Genomic DNA, 27020 nt, shown 5'->3' on the forward strand with positions numbered 1-27020 from the left:
TCTCAAAAAACATAAATAAAAATAAAAAAATAAAAAAATTTTACAGCACTGTTACATAGTTTGTACATTTTAAAAAAGAGCTGATTAATCATTAAGATATAACTTTCTTCTAATAATTGATATTTACTGTCCAGATTTATTATCAGAGTAGCAACATAACCACATACATACATACACACACAAATGTATATAATGTAAATATAAATAAAGAGTCAACAAGCTCAAAGAACAGTGGTTTCCTCTCAAAATGCCAGGCAATTAACTATACAACCCTCTTTTCAGTTATTTAATTTGCTGATCATTGTGTGCTCTGAGCCAGAAGCAAGTAAAATGTCTGTGGTCCTGCTGTGATTCCAGGGTCTTATTTGCAACCCAAGAGAACTGAGCTTGGAGGCCCTCCTGTGGAGGGAGTCATGGACCTGCTGACTCAACCTGACCTGCTTGGACACTCCATGGTGCTTCTCTGCTAGCCACCCTGGCTTCTGCTTCCCTCCAGATGCGCCCATCATGCCCACCCCTCCAACTGCCTCCAGAGTCCTCTTCATCCAAACAATTAGGTGGGATCACTTAGCCTAGCATTCTAGGCTGTCTGCAGTTTGACCCATCTCACAGACCACTCACAGCATAGTGTGGCACTCACCAATGAACACACTGCAGAGTGGATGATCACCTCCCTTTTCTTAGACACTCTATTCCTACTGTTGCAACCTGAGACCAGGGCTTCCCATACATCTGCATATGAGGCTGGTCTGTAAGGATGGATCCCCTAATGCCCTCTTAGAGGCATCTCCTGTTCTCTATGATGTGACGAGGCATCTAGGGCTCAGACCGCAGGGCAGGAGTGCCCACAGCCTTTGCTAGCCTGCCACTTGTGTTTTCTCCCAGAATGTTCCAAATGAAGCAACTACCATTTAGGGTGTTGCTCCTGTCATTATCAACAGACCTATGCAAGGCTGGATTTTTACAAAGGACTGTGGAAAACACCAAGTACTATAGTGGAATGGGGTTACATATTCAATAATGTGATTTTTGAAAACATACTATTACTGAATAATTTATTGGATACATAACCCAAATGACAAATTCATATCAATGATTCATTTACATATGAAGTAAAACATGCAATAAAAATTTACATTTCAATTTTCTATATTTAAAATATTTAAAATGAAAGACACTTAAAAAAAAACTTTTAAAATATATTAGCAAAAGGCTGCCAGTTGTCCTTACTTGGGAAAAAATATTCTTTATTCTGAGATTATGCCCTGCTTACATTGTAGGTGTTAAAATGTTCCTTTCTCCAGGAAATGATAAGGATATTTTCTTTTTTTTTTTTTTTTTGCCATTAAAAAAAATTGGCAACCCCGTGAGAATCTCTGAAGTTTCACTTTGAAGCTTCCCTTGCCCATGAAATCCAAAGTCTGGGACCCACTGGCCTGAGATCATACGTGGTTCTCTGGCAGCAGTCAGGCTGTTGGTTGGCATGGACTGTCCCTGAGCTAGAAACCCCCAAGGGTGCTTCTGAGCAAGGAAAGCGAGATGGCTAGGGAGGGAGGCAGCTCTGCGTTACTGTTGGCTGGAGGACCTTTAAAACTTAAAATATTTGAAAGTTAAGCAGGCAGGAATTTCAGTTTGGCACAAAAATCTCAAACTTGAGTTTACTTCTTCCCTCTTTTTCAGTCAGAATTTATATCTTACTGTATGGCTGACTGCCTGAATCCCAATCTCACAAACACCCACAATCCCTGGCATTCCCTGGCACTACCCAGCAAAGCCCCATCTTTGCATCAGTCTCAGAAGGAGTTTCCCAGATGCTGCACCAGCTGCCCAGCGCTGCTGGAGGAAATCTCCACCACTGCAGAAAGGCCATCCCTCCACTCCCTGGACAGCCCTCTCCACGTCACCCACTTGGGTCCTCTCCCACTCCCTTTGGGGCCTGGTCTTTCCCAGCAGCTGCCTACCCCCAACTCCCTGCTGTTCAGCCCTGCAGGCACCTTGACTCCTAAATGAATGACCTCAGCTGCCAGCCCCTGCCCCCTTATTGATCTGCCAGGATTTCCACCCTTCCATCTCTCCAGGGCCTGCCTCTGCAGCACGGCCAGACTGTCCGTCACCTCCATGTTCCACCCTCGCCCAAGTCTCTTCCAGCGTGGACTCCATGGCTGCCCCATGCTGTTCTGTGTATCTTAAGTGTCTCTACCAGATTTTTTTTGGCGGGGGGTTAAAACTTTTTTTTTTTTTTTCAATTAAAAGGGCATTTATGGTCATTCTAGAGAATATAGAAAGGTATAATGAGAAGTATAATTGCCTGTAATCCCATCACTGTGAAGTAACTGCTCTTAGGATTTAGATGTGTCCTCCGCATAAACATACACACCTGTACAAGCTGATCACATGCTGCCATGTGGTCCTGGTGGAATGTTCTGTTGGTGGAAGACCCCAGGGGATTCATCCTTCAGTGGAAGTGGAAAGGATTCCAGCCCAGGTGGGCACCAAGACACTGATTTAAGTGCTGGGTGCCCCCAGAGACCTTTCATGAAGATCTAAGGGGGTAGACAGGGGCTGTTGGCCCCTGGGTACATCCCGTTCAGGCCTTTCTTGACTGCAAATAATCAGAGCTACCATTTTACACAAGTGCCTGGATGGCTCTGGGGTCTGGGAATGGGCAGCCACAGCACGTCCATCTGATCTGTCAGCCAGAGACTGACCTGTTGCACTGCCTTCCAGGGTGCCCCAAAGTCAACTCTCAAGGCAGGATGAAAAGTGGTAAAAGGAAAAGGACTGGCCTCCTTGGTAAAGAAAAGGAGTTGGCCCTAACAAGACAGCCAGAGCTCCCTTTTTCTTTCCTCCCACAGTCTCACTGCTGTGATAAGGGTGACAACAATAATAATAATATACAAAAGCTGACCAGTGTTGACAACTCCCTGGATGCCAAGCATTGTGACAAGCCATCAACACGTGTCATCTCCGTGTTTCCCAAAGGGTGGACACACGCCACTGAGCGGATGGCGGGTGGCACGGGCGGGTGGCACGGGAATAGGGATTTGTATCTATTCTTAACATGCATTAGAAAAACTATGGCACATCAAACCCCTGAACTCAGACTATGAGTAAAATAGACTTCAAGAGAAAAACTGAGCAAGAAAGTTAATAGAAATGGCAAAGGTGGTCAGAGATGCCTGAGGTCTGGGAAAACACTGTGTTACCTCGCTGACTCCTCTCAGCAGCTGTTCTACCTACATGGAGGCCGAGGCACAGGGATACCACCTACACCACACACCTGACTGGTGGTGACTGGGATTAGGGCCCAGGCCTGTCTTGTCAAAAGTGGACCTCCACTGGCCCAGGGCCCAGCAAAGGAAGGTTCTGCTTCTCTTCCCCTTGCCCTTGATGCTGACACCCCCACCCCAGCTGCTATTCAGAGCCCAAGGCAGACGCTCCAAGCACTGGGGTATGCCACTGGTCATTGGGCACCATCTCCTGACAAGCTTCCACTACTGGTCCTGTTTGTATGGGCATCTCAGCCGGCATAGCTGGGCACAAGGTGGGTTGGGTTCATGAATGTTTGTGCCACTGCTGAACAAGAGGCCCCATTCCTGAAGAGGAGAAGATGGGGTGGCCTGACCTGGGGAGTCTGCCTCGGACCTGGCACTGACAACTTCCTGAAGCCTCACTAGTCAGAGTGACCCAGGAATGGCAGGTCAGCAGCTTCTGGAGATGGGAACATGGGTGGCTTGTCAAAACTCATACCTCACTAGGTCTGCTGTGTGTCAGCACAGGACTATGTGACCCACCTTCTGGCCAAACCTTCCTCTGAGGCAGGGCGAGCCCAGACAACACACTGTTGGCCCTGAGGTCTGTCCCTGGCTTCCAGGAAGGATCATCTTCCATCCCTTCTAAGGACAGAGCTGAGGTGCAGGGGCCAAATTGCAGGGCAGTAAATTACAAGGAGAGATAGAAGAATCAGGTAAATCCCAAACCAGGAATCCCCATCTCTGACAGGACCAGGACAGAAATGTGAAGAATTCTGATTCAGTGTGAACCAAAAATTACTGCTAATTAGAGAGCTATCTACCCCCCAGTAACAGTAACCCTAGTGTATTAATAATAAACTAGTGAGAATGGCTACCATGAGCTGAGCTCCTAATGGATGTCACACCAGGCTTTTTCTGCATTAATGAGCTCCATGGAGTCCTCATGCAGCTCTCTGAGGCAGGCACTTCCTAGATGTGGGCACTGAGACTTGGGGACACCCGAGGTCACACAACTAGCCAGGACGTGTGGAGATGTGGACCTAGACTCTCTGCCCTTCTGTGGCTGACCTCCACAGGATTCTGTGGCTCTGCAGGGCTGATGACTGGCACCAAGGGCCTTTTCTTTCCAGGAGTTTCTTCTATAGAGTATGTATAGCAATTGTGAGCTTGCCCAACACCTATTCCCTGGAGTGGTGTGTGCCCAGGATGATTCAGGGTTCTGCCTCTTGCACTGTCACTGCGGTTAGTGAAGCCCATTTGCCCTCTCTCATCCAGACTGTGGGAACCCTGGAGCACTCCTCATTCTCACTGGTGGCTTGATGGCCACAGTGCTCAATAAGCACTTACCAGGCTGAGCAGGACCTGGGGTTCTGGCCTCTCTTCCCAGCTCTTCCTTACTGACAATGCAGCCACGGACAAATTGCTGCCTTTCTCTGTGGCTTAGTTTCCTCACTGATAAACGAGGGGGATGGAACTTCCAGCTTTAACATTCAAGAACATTTTGATTCCAGAGATTGGAATGCTACACCACATAGAGCATAAGTCTGTGGAAATGAACACACGTTCGCTACCCGGGGAGGCCTCCTCATTCTTCGGCCATGGCCTACAGCATCCCTGCAGAGCCGAGCCCTCCTGCCTTCTGACAGGATTAGCTCTCCCATTTGCAGTTCTCATAGGCCCTTGGCCGCTCCTTTGTGATAATCAGTCACTTTGTAACTGAAGGACTCTAATCATACTGATATTAGTGGCTTCCATTCTCTGAGGGCTACCTGTGAGCTCAACACGTATTATCTCCTATTTACAGACGAGGGACCTGGGCTCAGAGATATCAAACAACTTGTTCAAGGTCAAATGGCCATATCCATCTAACCCCTTAGCCTCTACATGCTGCTTGCTCAATACATGTCCCCACCAGGCTGCAGGTCCAGCAGGGTCAGAGCCCACACCTGCTCTGCTCACGCCATGTATCTCCCTAGTGCCCAGGTGGGGCACCAGTCTGAGGCCGTGGCTGGGGTAGCTGGGTCGCATGCTCTTCTCTACAATCAGGTGGTAGATGGGCAAAAAGAACAGCCATCCCCTTAGGCAACCTGGTCAAACAGGCCATTATCTCAGTCACCCATGCATACTTTCGGCTTTTTGTCAAACTCAATTCCTATTAATTGTGGGGTAGTTAAAAATATACCCCTCTCCCAAGGCTGAGGTTAAAATCTCTGACATGGGTCATTCCTGTGGCCATCTGTTCCCTGCCACCACTGAGGTTGCCTCTACACTGGAGTCTACCGGTTCCCATGTCTTGAGTCCCTGCTTCCTCCCTCCCAGGAGGATGACAAGAACAGAGCCTGTGGTGATGAGAATCTAGAGCAGTGTTAGCGCCCACTGACTCCATGTGGTCAGAGGCAGAAAAGAGCTTGGGTTTGGAGTGAGGCAGACCTGAATCTAATCCCTGACCCTTTTTTTTTTTTTTTTTTGAGACGGAGTCTCGCTCTGTCGCCCAGGCTGGAGTGCAGTGGCGCAATCTCGGCTCACTGCAAGCTCTGCCTCCCGGGTTCACGCCATTCTCCTGCCTCAGCCTCTCTGAGTAGCTGGGACTACAGGCACCCACCACCACGCCCGGCTAATTTTTTGTATTTTTAGTAGAGACGGGGTTTCACCGTGGTCTCGATCTCCTGACCTCGTGATCCACCCGCCTCGGCCTCCCAAAGTGCTGGGATTACAAGCGTGAGCCACCGCGCCCGGCCTAATCCCTGACCCTTAATCACTAAGACAAAGGTATCCCACCCAGAAAACCAGGTATGCACCAGGTCCTGTGTGATCACAATGAGGAGATGATGAAGGTGAGGTGATAGTGAGGAGAGCTTGCAAGTGTGGAATGCCTCTGGGGGCCAGGGCTGAGCTCAGGACTCCACGTGCTTCTGCTCACTGTATCCTGATGACAACCCTAGGAGCAGACTGTTTTAATCGCTGTTCCATAGACTTGGACAGTGAGGCTCAGAGAGGCTGAAGAGCTCTCCCAAGGCACACAGTCCCATGCAGGGAGCTGGCATGCAAACTCCACCTTCTGCAGTGAGTGAGTGGTGGAGGAAGAAGCCTCTGGGAGCCCCCAGCGGGGTCCCGGGAAGAGGGTGGGTGCTCCGCAATGCTCACAAGGCTCTCTGGCTCAGCTCCTGCTTTCTTCTTTCCCACTCTCTCACTTCACCAAATCATCTCTGCTGCCATAGGCCTCCCCCTCCCTGGCTGGCAGTGCCAGCAGGTCTAATGCATTTGGGTTCCCCTTTGGGTTGCAGCCAGCTGGAGCTCAGGGAGTGCTTCTGCCCCTTCCTGCCACTTCTCTCAGAGAGTGTGCAGAGACTCCTTGGGTAACCCTAGGCCTTCGGGCATTTGTGGAGGTTCAGGTGGCCAGACCACAGACTCACAACCTGGGGTCACTGGATGGCTGAGGTCGTTACTACTTTATTGAGGAATCTGGATCCACCAGGGGTATAAACACAAAATGCTTTCGTTCTCTCCAACACCCACTCCCCGACTATGCTATGTTGCCTCCCCTTTCCAATTTTGGGCAGCAAGTCCCTAAATGAAATCTGGGCCAGATTCTGTAACTTTGCAGTCACTTTCCATTATTAGAATAGTCTCATTTCAGGATTTAACACTTGGTTCTCTTTATCTGAAAACTTGACTCAAACGCAATTCAAAGTTCATCTTTGTTCTCCTTGCATGCCCCTTCCCCACAGTTATTTACGGCTCTGGGAGCTGGGAGGAGGTAGGATAGAGTTCTGCTCTTTACCAAGTCCCCTTGTCTTTGCCTTTGTAAACTTCCTCCCCTACCCCCTTCACAGACTCTAGCACAGCCTGGCTGGGGCCCACTCTCTCAAGCAAGATCTGCTCCCACAGGGTTGTCCATCCGTGGTGGGGAGGGCCGCTGGTCTGGTTCCTTCGGATGTAGGTGGCTCCTGTCAAGCCGGTCCCCACAGAGGTGGTGATCTGGGTCTCCTAAGATTGTCTTTGGCTTTGCCCTGGCCCCTCCATTGCCAAAGGGCACTCAAATCTTTCCCTGCCACAGGGGCACATGTCCCTGGCCCCTTCTCTGGGCTGGGTGTCCCTTGCTTGGTACAGCAGCCCCCTGGCTAGTCACAGCTCCAGCCCCTCTCCAGCCTCTGTGCCCCTTCACATGGACCCACAGTAACTTCTTGGCTCCATGTTGGCCCATCTTGCAAGGGCCACAGAGACAGGAATGAGAGGGTGGAACCCACTTCTTCCCAGATACTCAAGTCCTTCCAAGGCCTCGTGACCCCATGGGTTTCTGCTTTCAGAAATCTCTATAATAGAAACAGGCACCAGTTTCTATGTTCAATGTGACCCAAACTCCAGGGGCTACATGTCAATCTCCCTCCCCAGAGAGGGAGAGAGGACTGAAAGGACAGGGCCCCTCTTCTTCCATGCTCCTTGGTGGGCCGAAGGTCTATAGCTCATCACATTCAAGTGCCCCGGGCAGCAGGCCCACCTGTCTCATCTCAGCACTACACTTGCTGCAAGTCTAGGACCCTCTCTCTTCCCCACAGTGCCCATCTGGGACTCACTGGGCCGGAGAGGGGGTGGAGAAGGAATTGAGCTTGGGGGTTGGGCAGGGAACCATTACTTTGGTTTTATTCTGACAGACATTATATGATTACTCTCAGCTGTTCAGAATCTCTGAACAGTGCGCTATGAGTTTTTAAAAATAAAAGGGTAAGACATTTATTTTTATTTAATATAAGCAGCATGTTTCACAGAGACTGTATACATTGCAACAGTAAAAAACAACAACAACAACAACAACAACAAAATCAAGATCTGAGTCAGTTTAGGCAGCAAGACCTTGCTCTGTAACCCTGGCAAGATTTTTCTCTTTTCTAGGGCTTGGTTTCCTCATCTATATAGTGGAGATTAGAATCATCATACCCATGGTGAGGCGTGATGGACAGGAAGAAATGAATTAACAAAGAGCTTCACATCATACTCAACTTCACAGTAGGCATGGCTGCTATTATTACTGATAGATTTTTTCAAAACCCAGAGCTAAGAAGAGGTAATGAAAGGGGTCTTAGGTGGGGAAAGGATCCAAGCCACTGGCTCAGTGTCCTCCAGGCTGCTCCCAGCTCTGCAGAGGAACCTAGCATAGTGCCAGGCACACAGCAGGCCTGTAACACGTATTTTGTTGAATGGGTGATGTCCTCTGAATTCCAGGATTCTATTTATCTGCTGCTTATCAGAGGTGTTCGGAATACAGATTTAAATTGCATTTAGTCTAGCAACCAAAAGAGACTGTGGGTCTTTAAAAAAACAAAGGAGGAGAGACCCCCCTGTGTGTGGAGGGTGGGCAGCCATCCCATCCTGGCCAGGCAGGAGCCAGCAGCTGTCTCCCGGCGCCTGCCGGAGCTGGATGACGGCCGTGAATATTTTCTTTCTTACGTGAAGCTCCTCTCTGTGTGTGCTGAATCACAGCATTCACAGGGGGGAGCGAGGACAAGAGCATTTACTAAGTAGATACTGGGCATTACCCGGAGCAGCCTGGGAGGCAGGGGCAGGGGACTAGGCCGGGCCAACACTCAGTCAGGAAAGGAGCATCTGACACCCACAGTGGGTGCTGGAGGCCCAAAGATGAACACTCTGACCACAGAGACTGGGCCCAAAATAGGCCGAGCGTCTGGGGTGTCAGCTGGGATTTGCCCCTTCCAGCAAGTCACGGCTTAAGCATTCTGTTTACCAAACGTTTCTGCACACATAGAAACCAGGATAGTTTTGGTTCCACGTTAAAGAAAATGGAGATGGTCCCCCCAGGGTGGATTTTGAGGTGTTGGAAGCTTCTCTGACAATGCTGGGAAGGAGGGCCAAACCTGGGGCTGCCCAGAGCGAGCCTGGCAGAGGAAGAAAGGCAAAGGCAGGCCAGTGGGTGAGTGGGTGGCAGGGTGGGGCTTGTCCCTACTGGGTCCACCCCACCCACAGCCCTGGCTGGCAGGTAGCAGAAAGGGGGTGATATTTGCAGGCGAAGGCGGCTCTGCAGAGGGGGACGCCACCTCAGCATGCTCTCAAGCTTGCTGAGTAAACAAAACCAGCTGAGTCTGTCAACTCACAGTGAAGACTGAGCTGCGCTTCCAAGGGCTGCCAGGAAGAGGGGGTTTCCAGTGTCAGAAGCCTGAGGATCTTTCTTTATCCACTTTCCCTCTCTGCTAGGCTGCCCTTCTCTCCCCCTGGGGGCTGGGGCTGAGGGTCCAGGGCACCGGGCAGCGCAGCCTCCCCAGGGTGCACGGTGCCTCCTCCTCCCATTCCCTCCTCATGGGGCCACACTGCTCTCTCCACAGGCTCCTTCCCTGCCCCTCTGTGAAGGTGGTGGGGAGAGAGTTAATGCTTACCATGTGCCAGCCACACAGTTAAGCACCTGACATGTACATGTCCTCAATGGTCATGAGAACTCTATGAAGTAGGTGCTTTTTCATCCCTGCTTTGCAGATGAGGACACTGAAGCATAGAGAAGTGACATGAATAAGGGCACACAGCTAGCATGCAGTGGGGCTGGAATTTGGACCTAAAAGTCTGGTTCCAGAGCCCACAGTCTATACCAGTACACTGGCCTTCCTGGCAGTGTGAGGATGAGGATGATGATGTTGATGATGATTATGAAGAAAAAATTAAGTACTTACTATATGGCAGGCACTTTGGATATTTTATGTCATTTAATTCTCATGGCAACCTTATGAAATATGGGTATTATTTTTATAATCCCCAATTTAGAAAAGGAGAAATGAGGCCCATGTTAAGTTACTTGCTCAGGGCCATTCAGCTGGGAAGGGCAGGCCCAAGGTTCAAACCCAGGTCCCTCTGACTCTAGTACCCGGCGCTGCACCCTTCACTCATTTGTGTGACAGCAATGCTGACTGAGCACCCCTTGGTATGTGTCAAGCACTGTGCTGGGCACTGGAGACCCAAAGGCAATGAGGTGGCTGCTCCGCCCTTACAGCGTGCTGGGGAGGGAAGAACACTAATCACACCATCGTGTCAATAAACCTAAAATTCCAAGGCGAAGCAGAAGTATACCTAGTCTGAGCCGTGCTTCAGGTGTTGTGTTGTGGTGGGGGTAGATAATTCACAGAAGTAATTTCTGCAAGATGATTCACTACCTTTTCTTAACATACCTTTTGTTTTTTCTATTTCAGGAAAGCAATTGGAAATCAGGGACGTGTTAATGTAATCAGTCGAATGAAGCTTGTTTCACATTCAGACATCACAATGTGGCTTAAACGCTACATTTTCCCAGGGTCAATGACACTCAGAAGAGTGAAAGGGCAAGACAGCCAGCTCCCAGGAAATGCCTGAAAAAAGCCAAACCGCATTTTTCCTGCATGATACGTAACCAGGATCTGCACTCACGAAACAGCTCTCAGATGCAGGTTATGGTCACTTCTAGCCCAGTCCTGACTCTCCTTCATGGCAAAATCCTCTATCTCGAGGAGTGGTTCCCACAGCAAGGGCTTCATGTGAACTTGTTAGAAAAGCAAATTCCCGGGCCCCACCCCAGATTTACTGAATCAGAAACTGGGGGTGGGGCCCAGCAAACTTTTAACAAGTTTGACAATTGAAATTAACAAGTTTAACAGTTGATCTTGAAGTGCAAAAGCTTGAGAACCACTGACCTGGACTGAAGAGGTGAGTGCAAGGACCCGCCACTGACTGGGTGCCTGCTATGCATATCTCAAGCACACACCTCCATGAACCTTCACAATAGTTCTGGACATACACAGGATGATCCTACAGATGAAGACATGAGGGTTGGGGGCCTCCCTAAGTTGCCCAACCTCGCATTGCTGGGAAGCTGTAGAGACTGAAGTCTGTTAAGAGTGTGGACTCTGGGTCAAACAGGCCCATGTCTAAATCCTGACTTTGCTGCTTACTGGCTGCATAGATGTAGACTCCCTCACCACTCTGAGCCTGAGCTACCTCATCAGTTAAAATGGAAGACGGATGAAGAGAACTTCTCCTGAGAGGCTCCGTTTTTGAGAATTCAATGACGTAATCCATGCAGGAGGCCTCCCGGTGCAGGCATGTGGTGAGTGTGTAACAGATGGCAGCTGTTGGCTGTTACATTAGAACAGAGGTCTTGCAAGCCCCAAAGACCCATGAGTACCCAAAATTGATGTGATCAAGTCCAGGCAGTGAGTCTCAGTTACTTTATTCACAGGAGAGCCCTTTAGACTAGTTTAGTGACCAGTTATTTTTATTTACAAATAACTCTTGTCAGATTTCTGGAATCTCAGCTGGGTGAGAAGCAACAAATCAGGAGAGGGATGAGAGGCTGCTAGGAAAGTAACAACAAACACGGCTGCCTGGGGCTTACACGGCTTCTGTCAACAGTGCCCTGCACCCCCACAGCCCACAGTCAAGCTAGTCTATTCAAGACGACTGAGTCACCAAGGAGCGGCCAACAATGTAATTAGCCAAGTTTATGGAGGCGAGTGCACATATGCATGTGTGGGTCTGTGCAGAAACATAACAAGAATGAATACAAATTTTAAAACACTGTATGTTTAAAGAGATAACCCTGTAGCTTTCTAGCCAATTCAACTGTATAAAATGATGTGGTCCCCAGGGCCTGGAGAGCTGAGCCTTCTCCATCACATAGGCAGATAACGAAGAGGTTGAAAGGGCAGGCTTCTGGGTGCCAGACTGGCCAAAGGTCAACACTGGCCCATTGTGTGACCCTGGACAAGTCCCTTAACTTGAGCCTCAGTTTCTTCATCTGAAAACTGGGGAATAATAAAAGAACCTACCGTAGCTCATAGGGTTGTTGCGAGGATCAATAAGTGCTCGGTGAATATTATGAATTATTTTTGGATGTCAATACATGCACTGTCTTTCCATAAGCTTGCTTTCTACTATGTTAAAAGGATTCTTTTCTTTGGTTAAGCAGACTTCATATACAGGCTGCAGGCAAAGGAAAAGGCAGAGAAATACTTCTTTGACTAAAGGACTATTAGCAGTGAGGCTCTATGGCAGTGGTTCTGGGGACAGTGACAGATGTGCAAACCAAAAAGGGACAACTTAAAGGAAAGCTGTCCGGAGAGACATGAAATGACTGATGACCTTCAGAGGACCCAAGTGTATTAGAAACCCAAGATAACAAGGCTCCAAATTACTAAAGGAAGAAAGCCAGCATTTATTGAGCACCTGCTGTGTGTCTCCAATATTGCACTAGGACATCTGTACTCACATTGTCTCACTTTTTACTCCCGGCCATCTTGGGAAGGTGATATTACTATCTCCAGTTCTTAAATGAGAAAACTGAGACTCAGGAAGGATGGGTAAATTTCACAAGTTACAGGGCTAATAAGTGGTGGAGGTGGAATTCAAACCCAAGCCTAGCTGACTCCTATCACTCGACCAAGTCACCTATGGTCCAACAGGGAGGGAGCTGGTGACACACGTGTCCTCACTCGCTTCCTATCTTCTCACTTCCTGTGGGCACCTGCCACAGGCCAGCCCTAACCCAAATCCAGAAGGTAAGAGAGCCCATAGAGGCAATCCCCACAGGTCAACCAGCATCTGGGCACAGGGCAGGGTGCCAAAGAGCAGATCCTGGGAGCAGATGAAGAATATTGAGCAGACAGGAAAAACAGATCCCCTGGTCTCCAGGGTTCCAGGCCTCAGAGACAGGATTACCCAGCCCAGCCCAGGGAGGGATGAGGGAGGGCGGTGGGGTAGTCTGGAGGCTGGCAGGGCTGAAGCAAGCCTCCTGCACTGGCTGCCTTTACTCCCTGCGGGGCCTATGTGGGTGCCCCTGAAACCCCCAACATCAGACCTACTACTCAGAAAGCTCTCTGCCAGAAGCCCCTGTTGTCCAGCACCAGCACCTCTGTCTGGGGTGACACCACCCTGCTCTCATTCCTGGGAGGCTCACTCTATCAGTCTTTTGCCAGAAGCCCTCGTTTATCTAATCAGCTGCCTCCTTGGGTCCCAGGAAAGATAAACAAGGTCAGCAACAGCTTTGCTGCTCTTTGGAATGGGAATTTCAGCAGGTATCTGTGTAAGGGGGTTGGAATCCTCCCCCACTGACTATAAAGCTGCCCTCAGTACCTTGTCTCCTGTTTGGGATATAGGTCCTGTCTGGCACAGACAATGTTCCAGAAGTGACAATATTTTTTAAAAATTTATATTGGATGGGAATTATTTTAAACAGCTTTGGAAAGCGTCTATGAATTTTTCGCTATGAAGAAACAAAGAAAACCAGCAAATGAAAATTAAATCTCTACTCTTGCCAGTCCTCAGTCTCTTCTCTTGGGGATGGGGCCATGCACCAGCTATGGTATGAGAGAGCTGGACACGCCCTAAAATACTGTTATGAGACAAAATGAAAACCAGTCAGCTAAAATTCCCAGCAAATTGTCTTTGGGCAAATTGACCTAGAGCCCAACTCTGGTGCTCAGATGGAGCTTAATACGAATATCTGTTGGCTGTTAGGTGACACCCACACTTGAGGAGAGATGTTGTCCTCACAGTCCCCTGGCAAGTGAGTTGAGAAGTCACACATGAGCTAACAACAGGCTCTCAAAGCTGCTTTGTACCCGAGCATGCATCCTGTTATGACTTTTGGATATACTTGTTTGGCCAGCATTTAACAGTCACAGTGTCCTCAAAGGGCTTTCCATGGTGCCTGGATATGCTTTGTGACACTGGACAGTAGCACCACCTTAGAATCGTCCCACAAGTCCAAGTCTCCTAACTTCTCCTCACCAGAGCCAGGGAACATGTGGTTCCCCCACCCGGCATGGTGCAGAGAGTCACAAGACCTGACCACGTGCCTTCAAGACAGGAGGGGACCAGCTGGCTCGCACTCAGTCTAGTGGCAGCTGTTTTATTAAATCTGGACCAATGGAGGCTTCTGGCAGTTCCACAGGCTTCTTGATGCTTGGACACTCCCCCAGACCTTTCCAAGGCCAGCTGACCAGGAGAGGAGGGGCTCTGCCTTTTGGCTCCTCGGCCACAGGCCAACCTCACTGGGGCCTTGATGACTAAAACTGCCACACTTCCTTGAATCTGACAAGTCATCAACTGTAAAAGCGTCACATTCTAGTAGGAATGAAAAAGTGCTGCCAATTAGACTATGATACACCACTGATGGTGAGAAGCATCTTGATTGGTCAGAGACCTTAAAACAAGAAGCAGCATGCTGGTATTAAACAAGAGCAACTTTCAGCACTGTTCACAATAGCAAAGTCTTGGATGCAACCCAAATGCCCATCAATGATAGACTGGATAAAGAAAATGTGGCACATACACACCATGGAATACTATGCAGCCATAAAAAGGGATGAGTTCATGTCCTTTGCAGGGACATGGATGAAACTGAAAACCATCATTCTCGGCAAAGTAACACAAGAAGAGAAAACCAAACACTGCATGTTCTCACTCATAAGTGGGAGTTGAACAATGAGAACACATGGACACAGGGAGCGGGGTGGGGGGCTGGGGGAGGGATAGCATTAGGAGAAATACCTAATGTAAATGACGAGTTGACAGGTGCAGCAAACCAACACGGCACATGTATAACTATGTAAAAAACCTGCATGTTGGGCACATATACCCCAGAACTTAAAGTATAATAATAATAAAAACAAGCACAATTTTTTTTTTCAGGACAATTCTGTTCCTCCTAGCTTTGATGCAGATTTTAATCACAGTCCCATTATTTCCTAGCTGTGTGGCCTGATACAAGGAACCTCACTTTGCTAAGTCTCAATCTTTTTGTTAGTAAAATAGAATAGTAATATTTTACTCATATGGTTTTAAAATGAAGTGATACCTATAAATGTTGAGCTCAATGTCTAGCACATCACAAGTAGCTACATAAGGTGCTCCAACAGGGCTTGTGAGGACAGTACATCTCTTTCATCTTCTAGTGCTCAGGTGGTACACGGAGATGTACCAACCTGGGATCTTGGGGTTGACATTTCCCAACAGACCATGATCAGAAGCAGGGAGGACAGACAACTGGATGAAGGATGACCAACCAACTAGGTTTATGGCAGAGCACCAACAGCAGCAGGGGTACAGAAGGTGTGGGTGAGAAAACAAATTCAATTGGGATATGGGGTTCCAGTTCCCTGAAATGGAGGAGTGGACTGTTTTGAACAACTACTCTGGTCAATAACAATTACAAACTCAGGACCAAAAAAATAAAAAAAGACCTGCTTGAAATCACTGGAGAAGGAAAGCACACTAGAGCATTTCCCAGTTCATGGTGACACACAGAAGAATGAATCTGAAACAGAAAGCAGTAGTCTTACTGTGCGGGAAGATGGGAAAGAGGTTGGACTTTGAGGGTAGAAAGTGAGTGGGGAAATGCCAGAAAAGACAGAATTACAGAAGAGGAAGCCCCAAAATTACTATACCAATTCCCCTCAAATCCTTAGTTAACTCCTAAACTGTATACAAGTAGAGAGACTCCAAGGAGCACAACAGAAGGCAAAGTAATTTAACTGCCTGCTAGAACACAACTCAACATTCTTCAGAGCAAGACAAGAAAATACAGAGTCTTTCATGTATCACCCACAATGTCCAGTATGCAATAAAAAATTATAAACATGTGAAGAAGCAGGACAATATGACCCATAATCAAGAAAAAAAAAAGCAGTAAAATCAGACTCACTAATGAGCCAGACGTTGGAATTAGTAGGCAAGGATTTTTAAATGGCTATTATAAATATGCACAGGATTTTGAGAACATGAAAGATAGAATGAATCAGTGGATATGGAATCCCAGAAGAGAAATGGGAATTATAAAAATAAACCAAGTGAAAATTCTAGAACCAAACATTATAGTATGACATAAAATACTTTAGATGAAATTAACAGCAGATTAGATGCTGCAGATAAAAGGTTAGCAAATGTGAAGACAGGAAGGAGAAGTGATCCAAACTGAAGCGTGAGACAAGATAAACAAATGAAGCTTCAGTGACCTGTGGAAGAAGAAGTGTGTAAATGGAGTTCTAGAAGGAGAGGGGAGAGATAATTGAGCATAAAAAATATTCAAAGAAATAATGGGCTAAAAATTCTCCCCATATCCCTAAATTTAGTAAAAACATATAGGTCCAAGAAGCTCAGTGAACCCACATGGAATAAATGCAAAGGAAACCACACTTAGTCACATCATGGTCAAACTGCTGAAAAATCAAAGATAAAGAGAAAATCTTACAAGAAGCCAGAAAATAAAAGATCCATTATGTATACAGGAACAACAATAAGGAAGGAGGTTGACTTCTCATCAGAAACAATGTTGGTCAGAAGACAATGGAAAGACATTTAAAAAGTACTGAAGGTAGCAGGGAGTTGGGGGTAGGGGTGGGGTGGGGTACGGGAAAGAGTCAGTTTGGGATGTGTGAAGCTTCAAATACTGGTGGCACTCTGAGAATGCAAGATACAGCAAAACTGCCCCCTCCCAAGTACACCCCTCTAGGAAACAGTATACCTGCATCCCCTGACCCACCACTCCTCATATATACACAGTCTCCCAGTAGACAGAAAAAAACCTGTAACTGTCAGGAAGGTGGTAAGACATGAAATCATTCTTACGAATTGTGTCATTTACATGAAGAATCTTTGTATTCTACCACCACGTAAATGTCATGCATTTTTCATCCTGATAAAAACTATAAAAAGGAAAGGAAGATTCATGTCTCCTCAAATGCTTTAGTCACATGATGCTTCTGTCTGACAGACAAGTGGAAATGTGGGAACGGTGCTCAAGGAGGTCAGGGGACACTGAGATCCAGGAGTCACCAAGTTAGAAGCATGCTGGAGAGGATCAGGGTAGGATTGGGGAGAAGTCTGAGGGCAGGAGCAGAAGCAACAGCAGGAATTTCCTGAGCAACTGCTAAATGCTGCAGCCAGGCGCAGGGCCGAATGCTTAAGCCCCATCATCTTACTCAATCCTCACAGTAACCCTGGGAGTAGTAGCATCCCCTTTTTACGAGTGAGGAAACAGAGTTTCAGAGAGAATAAGAAAGTTGCCCGAGATTAGTGACAGAGTTGTGATTTGAGCATAGGTCCCTTAGACTTTGAGCCATGGCTCTTCATCCTCCTCCAGCCAGCAGTTCGTTTATTCACTCCTCTGTACTGGGCTACACAAAAGGAGGGCTCTACATGGCCTGCACACACCCCTGCCTCAGGGTACTCACAGGCCAGTGAAGGAAGCAACAGAAACTACAAGAGCTTTTTGTTGAGCCTTGTACTAGACAGTGTGTGTTACACTTAACGTATCACATCTTACTTCATTTTCACAACAGCCCACAGCCCTGTGAGGGAGATCCTCATATCATCCCCATTTTACAGATGAGGAAAGTGAGGGTCAGAGCAACTAAATGGTAGAACTAGAATCTGACTCCCGAGCTCCACAGTGCCCAATGCCACCAATTTTGACTGCCCAATGCCACCACTGGGGCAGGAGGTGTGCAAAGATGGACGGGGCAAGACACCCTGGTGCTCCTCCTCCACTGAGAGGATCCTAAGAACTTTGAATCGTGAAAACAACTTTCTTTTAGTAACCAAGGGGCTTGTACTGGACCTGTTACCAGAGGGTGGGAAGGTCCTAGGACACTTTGTCTGTAGCTCACATTAATCCAGTCTCCACTCAATAACTAATGTAGCCTTTAAAAAATAAAACCAAGTCTCAACACTGTCTTGCTCAAAACCTTTCAGTGGCTCCTTACCGTCTTTGGAATAAAGTCCCACCTCTCTAACAAGACCCCATCTTCTCTCCTCAGTCACAATGTACTTCTCTCAGCTCCTCTAAAGGGCTCCCTCCAACTGCTCTTGCCCGAGTCTATCCCAGTTACTAATGCTGTGTAACAAATCACCACCAAAATTTAGCAGCCTAAAACCACCATGTATCACTGGGGCCTGTGGGTCAGGAATATGGAGATGAAACAGTGGAATGGCTATCTCTGCTCCCCAGTGTGTGGGGCCTCAACAGGAAGACTCTACAGCTGATAGTGATGCAGCATCTGGGGTGACTCTGTGGCTAAGGGCTGGGATCATCTACAGGCATCTTTCCTTGCTCATGTGTCTGCGGGTGATGCTCTTGTCAGCTGGGACCTACACTGTGTGTGGCCTCTAGCTGGACATCTTAGGCTCCAGCTTGGCTCGGGGCTTCAAAAGAGAGTGTCCTGGTGAACAGGGCAGAGACTGCGCTGCCTTTCCTCTCCCAGCCTCAGAAGTCAGGTGGTGCCACTTCCACCACATTCCTCTGGTCACAAGCAAGTCACAAACCCTCTCGGGTTCAAGGCGAGGAGCAGGGACCTCACTGCTCCATGGGTGAAGTGTCAGGGTCTCCTTGGGGACTGGAAGAGATTGCTTGGGCCATCTCTGAAAGAGGAATCTGCCACAGGGTTGAGAGGGGTGCCTGGTGGTAGGGAGGATGCCTAGGGGCAGGGAGAGTCCCATTAAAGTTTTTCTCCCAATTTGTTCCCAAACATCATCACCACCATCATCACTAAAACCTTTTTAAAAAAGCAAAGATACCACCAATATTTCACATGTTCTTGTCCAAGCACAGGGGCAAACTTGTACCCTGGGGCTCCCTTCCTGGTACCTGCCATCCTCCTACTCTCTGTATCCCCGCAGGGTGCCCGGCAGCAGGCCTGTCCTCCTGCACTGACTGTACCTTCTCCCAGGCTGCCAGTGCTGACACGTCTGGACGATGCTTGCATTGTGCGGTCCAGTGCCATCCTCTCCTTTCTGATTCTATCAACATTCACAGAGCTCCACCTATGCGGCTGGCTCCATGCTGAGGACTCTGATGGAGTTCCAGTGTTTGTTCCTAGAAGAGCCCAATAGGAGGTCACATTTTGATGAAAACATAGGCTAAAGAGGATCACAAAGCAGAGGTTCTGGGAGCAGGAGACCCTTGATCCACCCATCTCCAGAGTCCTAAGCTCAGTTCAAGGAGGTGTCCTTGACACTGTGCCAAGCTCCTTCCCATGTGACCTCACAGAGTCCTCGCTGCAGCTGTTGCAGGTAGATTACTAGTATTAATTAGCTCATTTACTGATGCATGGAAGGGATGCCCAGAAGAGGTGAAGTGAATTAATCAAAGCCACTCAGGTGTGAAGTCACAGAGCTTTCCTCCAGTGCTGCCTCCACCCTCAACCTGTGGTATTTCCACCGTCCTAAGCCACTGCCTCCTGCTAACTTCGAGCAGCTCCGATGCCACAGCTTCTGTGTGGACAGCCTTGGACTCCCTTCCCCAGTGTTTAGAGATGAGAATGAGGCCTCCACGAAGGGCCGCTGATGGGGAGAGGCGCTCTGGGCTGAGCTGCCCCGCCCGCCAGCCTGGGGCTCAGTGGGGCAGTGCCCAGCGAGGCATCCAGGGGGAGGACCCGCTGCCTGCTGCTCGCACGGGGCTGCACGCACAGCTGGAGCGGATCTAAACCCATTCCCTGAGTCAAAGGGGAAGCGCTCCGCCTCGCAGCATGCAGGAGCTGCCTGAGCTTTGGAGAGAGGGCGGGCCAGGGAGCAGAGCTGGCCAGGCTGCCCGTGCCAAGGAAGGAGGGGGCCTGCCGAGGCCGCCAAAGCGGGCTGGGCGGGAGGGGCCAGGCCAGCTGGGGCCGGAGCTCGTGTGACATCACCGGGCGGCCCGCCTCTGTCTGGGGCTGAGGGGAGGCCCGGAGCCTTTCTGGGGCCTGGGGGATCCTCTTGCACTGGTGGGTGGAGAGAAGCGCCTGCAGCCAACCAGGGTCAGGCTGTGCTCACAGTTTCCTCTGGCGGCATGTAAAGGCTCCACAAAGGAGTTGGGAGTTCAAATGAGGCTGCTGCAGACGGCCTGAGGATGGACCCCAAGCCCCGGACCTGCCAAACGTGGCACTGAGGCAGCGGCTGACGCTACTGTGAGGGAAAGCGGGTTGTGAGCAGCCCCACAGGACCCCTGGCCAGCCCTGGCCCCAGCCTCTGCTGGAGCCCTCTGTGGAGGCAGAGCCGGTGGAGCCCAGTGAGGCAGGGCTGCTTGGCAGCCACCGGCCTGCAACTCAGGAACCCCTCCAGAGGCCATGGACAGGCTGCCCCACTGACGGCCAGAGTGAAGCATGTGAGGAGCCGCCCCGGAGCCAAGCAGGAGGGAAGAGGTAAGGGGCCAGCTCTGCGGCCATGAGAGGCAGGGGCGAGAGGCAGCCGCTGGCCCCGTGGCTAGGGCTTCCACAACTCTGACCCTCCAGCTGGGGGTGTGTGCAGCTGAGTCTCAGAGGGTCGCTCCCTGCTATCGCTTGGAGCCAAACAAGGCATGTCCGGGGCAGAACCTGTGGACATTTGGTGGTGTTTGGGGGCACATGATCATGGGCTGGCATCTTGAGGACTTCATGAGTAAGCCTCACTCTCCTCTTTTGGACAAAGAGCCTCTGGGGTGCCGGCCGGCAGCTCCCGGCATGGCAGGGCAGCTGGGAGTGTGTGTGTGTGTAGGTGTGTGCTTAGAGGGCAGCGGACTGAAGAGCTGCAGAAGGCAGGGGTGGCCCAAGGACTTGGGTAGTCACTTTGAAGCTTTGGATTCCTATGCCCCCAGGCCGGGACAATGTGAGGCAATGGCAAGCGCTGTGCTGAGGTGCTGGGAGCCCCTGCTCAGAGAGTTACAGGAGCTGGGCTGCCTCTGCTCACACCCTCCAGCTGGCGAGGAGAGCAGAAGCACCCAGCACGGGAACAGACGCATCACCCAGGGGCTGCTGCACTGGATGGTACCCTGGGTCTCCAACTGAGTGGATGTGGCCAAGATACAGGGAGGATGCGGCTTCCCTGGTACCCCCGTGAGGGGACAGCAGGGGCTCCACATACCAAGTCGCCTGAAAGCACTCAGTATTAGATAACATTTCCAAACAAATTCTTCACTGATCCTTCCCTTCTCCTTCTGTGATATGTGTGTCATGGGTCAGCTCTTGCCTCTGCTGTAGGATTATGAGAGCTCCCAGAGGCCAGTTCAGTTACTTGGAAAAGGATCTCCTTTCACCCCAGTCTCTGGGGAAAGTTGAGAATGCCACTTCCGAAGCCGGCCAAATGCTCCCCACATGTATGTTTCCAAATGGAGGCAGAGTAGGGCAGTCCTCATGAGTTGGCTTCAAATCCCAACTCTTCTACCTACTAGCCAATGGCTCTGGCAGAACACAGCCTTTCTAAACCTCAGTTTTCTTATTTGTGAAATGGGATAATAGTGCCCAGGTGGTAACAACGGCCAGAGAGTAACAGCTAACACTTATATTGCACTTACTCTATGCCAGACTCAACTTGTAGAATCCTCATGACCATCCTATAGCACAGGCATTATTATTCATCCCCATTTTATAGGTGAGGAAACTGAGGTAAAGTAATGTGCCCATGGCTACATGGCTAGTAAGTGCCAGGACCAGGACTTGAACCCAATGGTGTGGCTCTGGAGCCACTCAACCACACCCTACTGCTTTCTAGGAGAAAGCTAGGCGCCAATGCCTAGGAAGGCCCTGGCTTAGTGCCTGGTGCACAGCAAACCCTGAGCAAACCTTGGTCACTGATGGTTACAAACCACAGCAATCAGGACTGGCACAGAGGGAAGGGAAGAGCAGAGACACAAATTCTTTTTTTTTTTTTTTTGAGACGGAGTCTCCCTCTGTCACCCAGGCTGGAATGCAGTGCAGTGGCACAATCTCGGCTCACTGCAAACTCCGCCTCCCAGGTTCATGCCATTCTCCTGCCTCAGCCTCCCGAGTAGCTGAGGCTATGGGTGCCCGCCACCACACCCAGCTAATTTTTTTTTTGTGTGTGTATTTTTAGTAGAGATAGGGTTTCACCATGTTAGCCAGGATGGTCTTGATCTCCTGACCTCGTGATCCACCCACCTCGGCCTCCCAAAGTGCTGGGATTGCAGGCATGAGCCACTGCACCCGGCCAGAGACCCAAATTCTTTCCCTGTTCTGGACATATCCTGCTAAGGTTTTCAGAAAATCCCACAAGACAGAGATAATACTGTGGCTACTACCACTGCCCACACTGGAGCGCTTTCCAGGGGCCTGAGAAGGGGGGGCTTTATGTCTGGGGTTTGGGTTTGGGGCCACCTGCAGTGTGCCCGCATCCTAGAAGTCCATACTAAGAAAAAGTGCAGATATATTAACAAAAGGATCTAATACCAACCTTACAGGAGGAAGGGCATCCTGCTTCCCACATGGACACTGCCTGTCTGCCTATCGATCTCCCCAGCAGAACGATAGTGGATAAGAAAATGCAGCTACCTTAGTGCTGTGGGAAGCTCACAAAATCAGGAGGATCCATAGTCAGGTCTGCCCCGGAGTAGCAGAGGAAGAGGCAAGGAATGGCCATCACCAAGTCTGGCACTATGGTGGCCATGTCTGGTGGATCTTACACCAGACAACACTGATACATCTTAGCCCAGGAGAGGAGCTTCCGTCCTGTGGCCCCCTGAGGTTCCAGTGGGCTCCCTGCGCGCTTGGAAGCATTTTGAAAAGGCGATGTCAAGTATTTGCTTCTCTAGCACAAGGCCTCTGGGGCTACTGAAGCCACAGGTTTCCCTCCTCCAGCCTGGAACCATGGTGGCTCACTGTCTTCTCTGGGCAGCTCAGGATGAGCAGAGGCTCTGACTTACTTCATGAGCTTGGCAAAAAAAATGGGACTACTTACTACTAATGAGGCAGTCTGGGTGGAACAGACAAAAATGTGTAATGCACATGGTCCAGCAGGGGACTACATCTTATTGCTGAAGCTCACGGGCAGAGCAAATAAGCTGTTCCTCCATCTGGCCCTCCATCCCCCGGTGATTTAGGAAGTACCCACTGGGCTAAGTAAGACATATACATTATGTCATTTCATCCTCACCACAACCCCCAGAAGGTAGGTTCTAGTTTTAGCATCCCATTTTACAGATGGGAAAACTCAGGCTCGAGAGGTTAACTCGCCCAAAGTCACAGTTACGTGATTATGTGGGACTGGAACCCAGCTTTGTCTAGCTCCAAAGCCCCTGACTTCCTCTCACTTCAGTGCCTTGTTTAGACGCCTCAACTTCTCTTATCCTGCCTGTCACTCGGTCCCTGCCCAGTGTCATCAGTAGCCACATCTGCTTTGGTTGCTGTCCTATCAAATGCTGCACCAACCCCTCTGAAAATCACGGACTTACTCGACTTTAGCGCATTCCTTGCTCTTCATGGAAGCCTACTTCTGAGGCAAAATAGGCATGACTGTTACTCTTAGAGATGAGCCTCAGCACAGTTATGAGGGTACCTGTTATGTGGTAATATGGTCAGTGACAAGAGGAACTGAGCTTTGAAACCAGGTTGGCTGACTTGTTCCACGTGCCTGGGTGCTCTGAGATACTGTCTCACCACATTAGCACCAGGAAACTCTGTCCCCAGCTCAGTGGGGGCAGAGCCTCAGGGAAACACTGGTCCATGTGACTGAGATAGTATTGATGTGCTTTCTACATCCGTACTTGGAGGCTCCTTTAGGACTGAAGAATCAGAGCTCAGGTCCTCATCACCCACAATGGGTCACACACGAGCAATTTCTGAGAAAACATCAGGGAGATGGCAATGGGTAGCTACAATAGAACAAACATAACAGACAGCAGCCCTGCCAAAGCAGGTACATTCAGCAACTGGCCTCTCTGAATCACAGCCCATTTAATCTGGAATGGTCTCAACTGACAGCAGGCAGATGGGGGAGGGGCTCTGCTTCACAGAGCCCACAGCCCAGCAGGACTGGGCAGACGGTAAATAATCACACGAACACACAACTGTGTGAAAGCTGTAAAGAGGTGGCACAAGGAGCTAAGAGGGTCCTCAAGGTGGGTGGTGCTGTCCCCGTCTTACAGAAGTGGAAACTGGGGGTCAGGGTGCAGCACCTCTCCCACGGTCTCTCCACTCATGGGCCAAAAAGCAAAGATTGAAACCCAGACCTGTGCTGGTTCCACCCCAGCCTGCTGCCATCCTGGACAACCACACTGTGGAAATCTCAAGAAAGAATCAATTCATTGAATAGCGTTTCTTTTTTGTGAATTTATATAAAACACCCCAAATAGAAGAGTTATTCAGCCACAGGCAGCTTGGAGTTTGTGGTGATACACAGGTCACGTCAGAAGCCTCATTCTGGGGTTAGTTTCTATGACAAAACTGTGTTCTTTCACATGGACTGTAAGCCACATGACTGAGTTCATAACAGTGTTGGGGGTTACAACGTTACGATGCCCTGTTACATGTACACATCAATCGTGAGCCACATTTTGGTCCCAGGAATGTTAAAATGTTGGGTGTGGCAGGAGAATCGCTTGAACCCGGGAGGCGGAGGTTGCAGTGAGCCGAGATCGCGCCACTGCACTCCAGTCTGGTGACAGAGCAAGACTCCATCTCAAAAATAAAAAATAAAATGTTGGGTATGGGGAGCCAGGCCTCTCACAGCTGAGCTATTGTGTCAGTCCATTCTCTGCTGAAATCAGCCTGTCTGGGGCCAGCAGCCCCAGAGCCTCAGCAACCCCCTGCTGCCTAGTCGTCCGGACAGGCAGTACCAAGACCACCAAGGAAAAGCCCAGAATGGACTCTGTTCTTATCTTCAAGAGATGCCTGAGGACCTGCCCAGCTCCAAGAATCCTTAAAGTCCTGCCTGAGGTGGTCCCACTCCAACCTCCATGAGAGAAAGGCTGTGTCTGTCTCAGTTACTGCCGAATCTCTAATACCCACTCAGGGCCAGGCAGGAAAGATATCTGTGGAATGAATGAATCAATGAAGCAAGCCTCAGACCCAGGCTCTCAAGCAAGCAAGCTTCTCTACCCCAGGGTGCCACACCATTCCTCTCTCTGTTGTCCAGCCAAGGGCTTTTCTGAGGCTAGGTCAGGTGCCCCACAGCCCCCCAAGTTTCCCTATCTGGGCATGGATCTCTTTGCATTGCAAATGCCTAGTCTCTGTCTCACCTACTACCGTTGACCCCTTGAGGGTAAGAACCTCACCCACCTTGTTCCTGTTCTACCTCCAGCCCCTGGCACAGTGGCTGGAAGAGGAGAACTTATTGGGAAATACGTTATATGAATGAAGTTCTTGAATTCCTATTTAGTAACCTAGGTGCCATCCTGGATACTCAGTATTCAGAGGAGGAATCTGCCCTGGCCCTGCTTTTTAAAGAAGCTGTAGTCAGGAGGGAGATAACCAGATGACTGCAATCTGAGTCTTGGGTGTTGGGTTGGAAGCAGCCACAGCTGCACTTGTGAGCTGAAGGAGGGAGGGAGGACCTCACTGAACGGATGGCTTCATGGTGAGGTCAACTTAGGAAGACAGGCAGGCATCAGCCAGGACGGTGGGGGAAGGTACTGGAGGCAGGAAGCACAGCACATGCAAAGGCAGGGAGGCATGACAACACAAGGTCTGTTTTTAAGCAGGACGCTGACATGATCAGATGTGGGTGTCAGACAGACAGCCCTGGAGTTGCATGCAGTGTAGGCTCCAGGGGAGAGAGCACCCAAAGGCAGGGAGGCCAATTAGGATTGTGGGGGTAAGAAACCTGGCCCTGGGGTAGACAAATCTGTTTCTGGGCCCAGCTCCACCACTTGGTAGCACCATGCCCCTGGGCAAGTGGCTTCATCCCTTACCCTTTGTTTGCTCATCTGTGAAATGGGGATAGTCACAGCCACTGCCTCAAAGAGCTATCGGGATCAGTGAGGCAGACACAAAAATTGGTTGTCCCAGTGTTTGAGGAACAAGTCCATCCAAACAGCCAAGGTGGCCCTGATGCCAACTTCTCAGCCTGGCCCAGAAAAGCAGCTCCAGGCAAGGCCTGGACTTCCCAAGAAAGCCACCCTGGGGCAGTGCTGTCCACCCAGCCCTGGACTTCTCCCTCTTGTCTAGGGCTTTCCCAGTTGTAGGGTTCCAGAGCACACTAGGCGCTGCCGGAAATGCAGCAGCCAACTCAGAAGCTGGACTCTGAAATGGCTTCTGCAGACTCTTCCCCGCCTCTGCTCTGTTGGCCAAGGCTCCTGGCACAGAGGGCTCAGTGCACAGACTTTGGGGGAATCTCAAAATGGTTCCCAAATAATGCACTGTGAAAAAGTAACAGCAGTGTCCTTGTCCCCCTGGCAAAGGCAACCAGCTCCCCCACTCCCTAACCACATCCCCCTCTACCCTGTGATCTCATGGTGTGACCACAACCCACCTCCTCCATGAACTCTTCTGGAGCCAGCAACTCACCAATGGCAGTAGCACAACAGCCCAAAGCATCAGGCAGATTCGAACCCCCAATGCTACTCCTTCAGGAAAATCTTTCTTATCCTGCTTCTCTGACTCATGGCTCCCATCACCCATGACCAGGTAGTAGCAATGCACAATGGCTAGCTGGATTGGAAGTCTAAATGGGTGGGTGATGGAGGGCTGGCTGGATGGATAAATGGTTCATTCAATGGTCTTATGAGAGCTGAACTAGAAGCGTTTGGGAATTGGCTCCAGACTCCCCGGGTGCCTTCTGGTGGGGAATGATTCATAGCATCCTCAGCTGGGAGGAGAGGGCAGTTGGAGATCTGGATATGCCCTCCCTGGCCTTCAGGCTGATGGTGAATCATCCAGGACAAACGATGCACAGTCCTTTCACCAGGTTCTCCAAGGTGAGGGTGTCACTGCTCATCCCAGATGCCCATTTTGGGGTCTTACCACTTGCATGATCAAGCAGCTCTTTCCAACATCCAACAAAACACACCCTTGTCCTAACCTGAAAGCTATTTCTACTTATTCAGTCAACAGTGAGTAA

At 49.7% G+C, this 27020-nt stretch overlaps 2 protein-coding genes across 30 annotated transcripts in view; one reads left to right on the forward strand and one right to left on the reverse strand.

The window, feature by feature from the left end:
• The window catches only part of RALGPS1 (Ral GEF with PH domain and SH3 binding motif 1), a 302263-nt gene that overhangs the window by 81413 nt on the left and 193830 nt on the right, over positions 1-27020 (reverse strand). The window lies entirely within an intron of this gene.
• ANGPTL2 (angiopoietin like 2) overlaps positions 19625-27020 on the forward strand; it is a 36036-nt gene continuing 28640 nt past the window's right edge. Inside the window, exon 1 of the mRNA XM_055271053.2 lies at positions 19625-20395. The gene's annotated coding sequence lies outside the window, so the exon portion shown is untranslated. The remainder of the gene's footprint in view (positions 20396-27020) is intronic.

This window comes from Symphalangus syndactylus, chromosome 3 (assembly GCF_028878055.3).
Source record: "Symphalangus syndactylus isolate Jambi chromosome 3, NHGRI_mSymSyn1-v2.1_pri, whole genome shotgun sequence".
NCBI classification, from domain to species: domain Eukaryota; kingdom Metazoa; phylum Chordata; class Mammalia; order Primates; family Hylobatidae; genus Symphalangus; species Symphalangus syndactylus.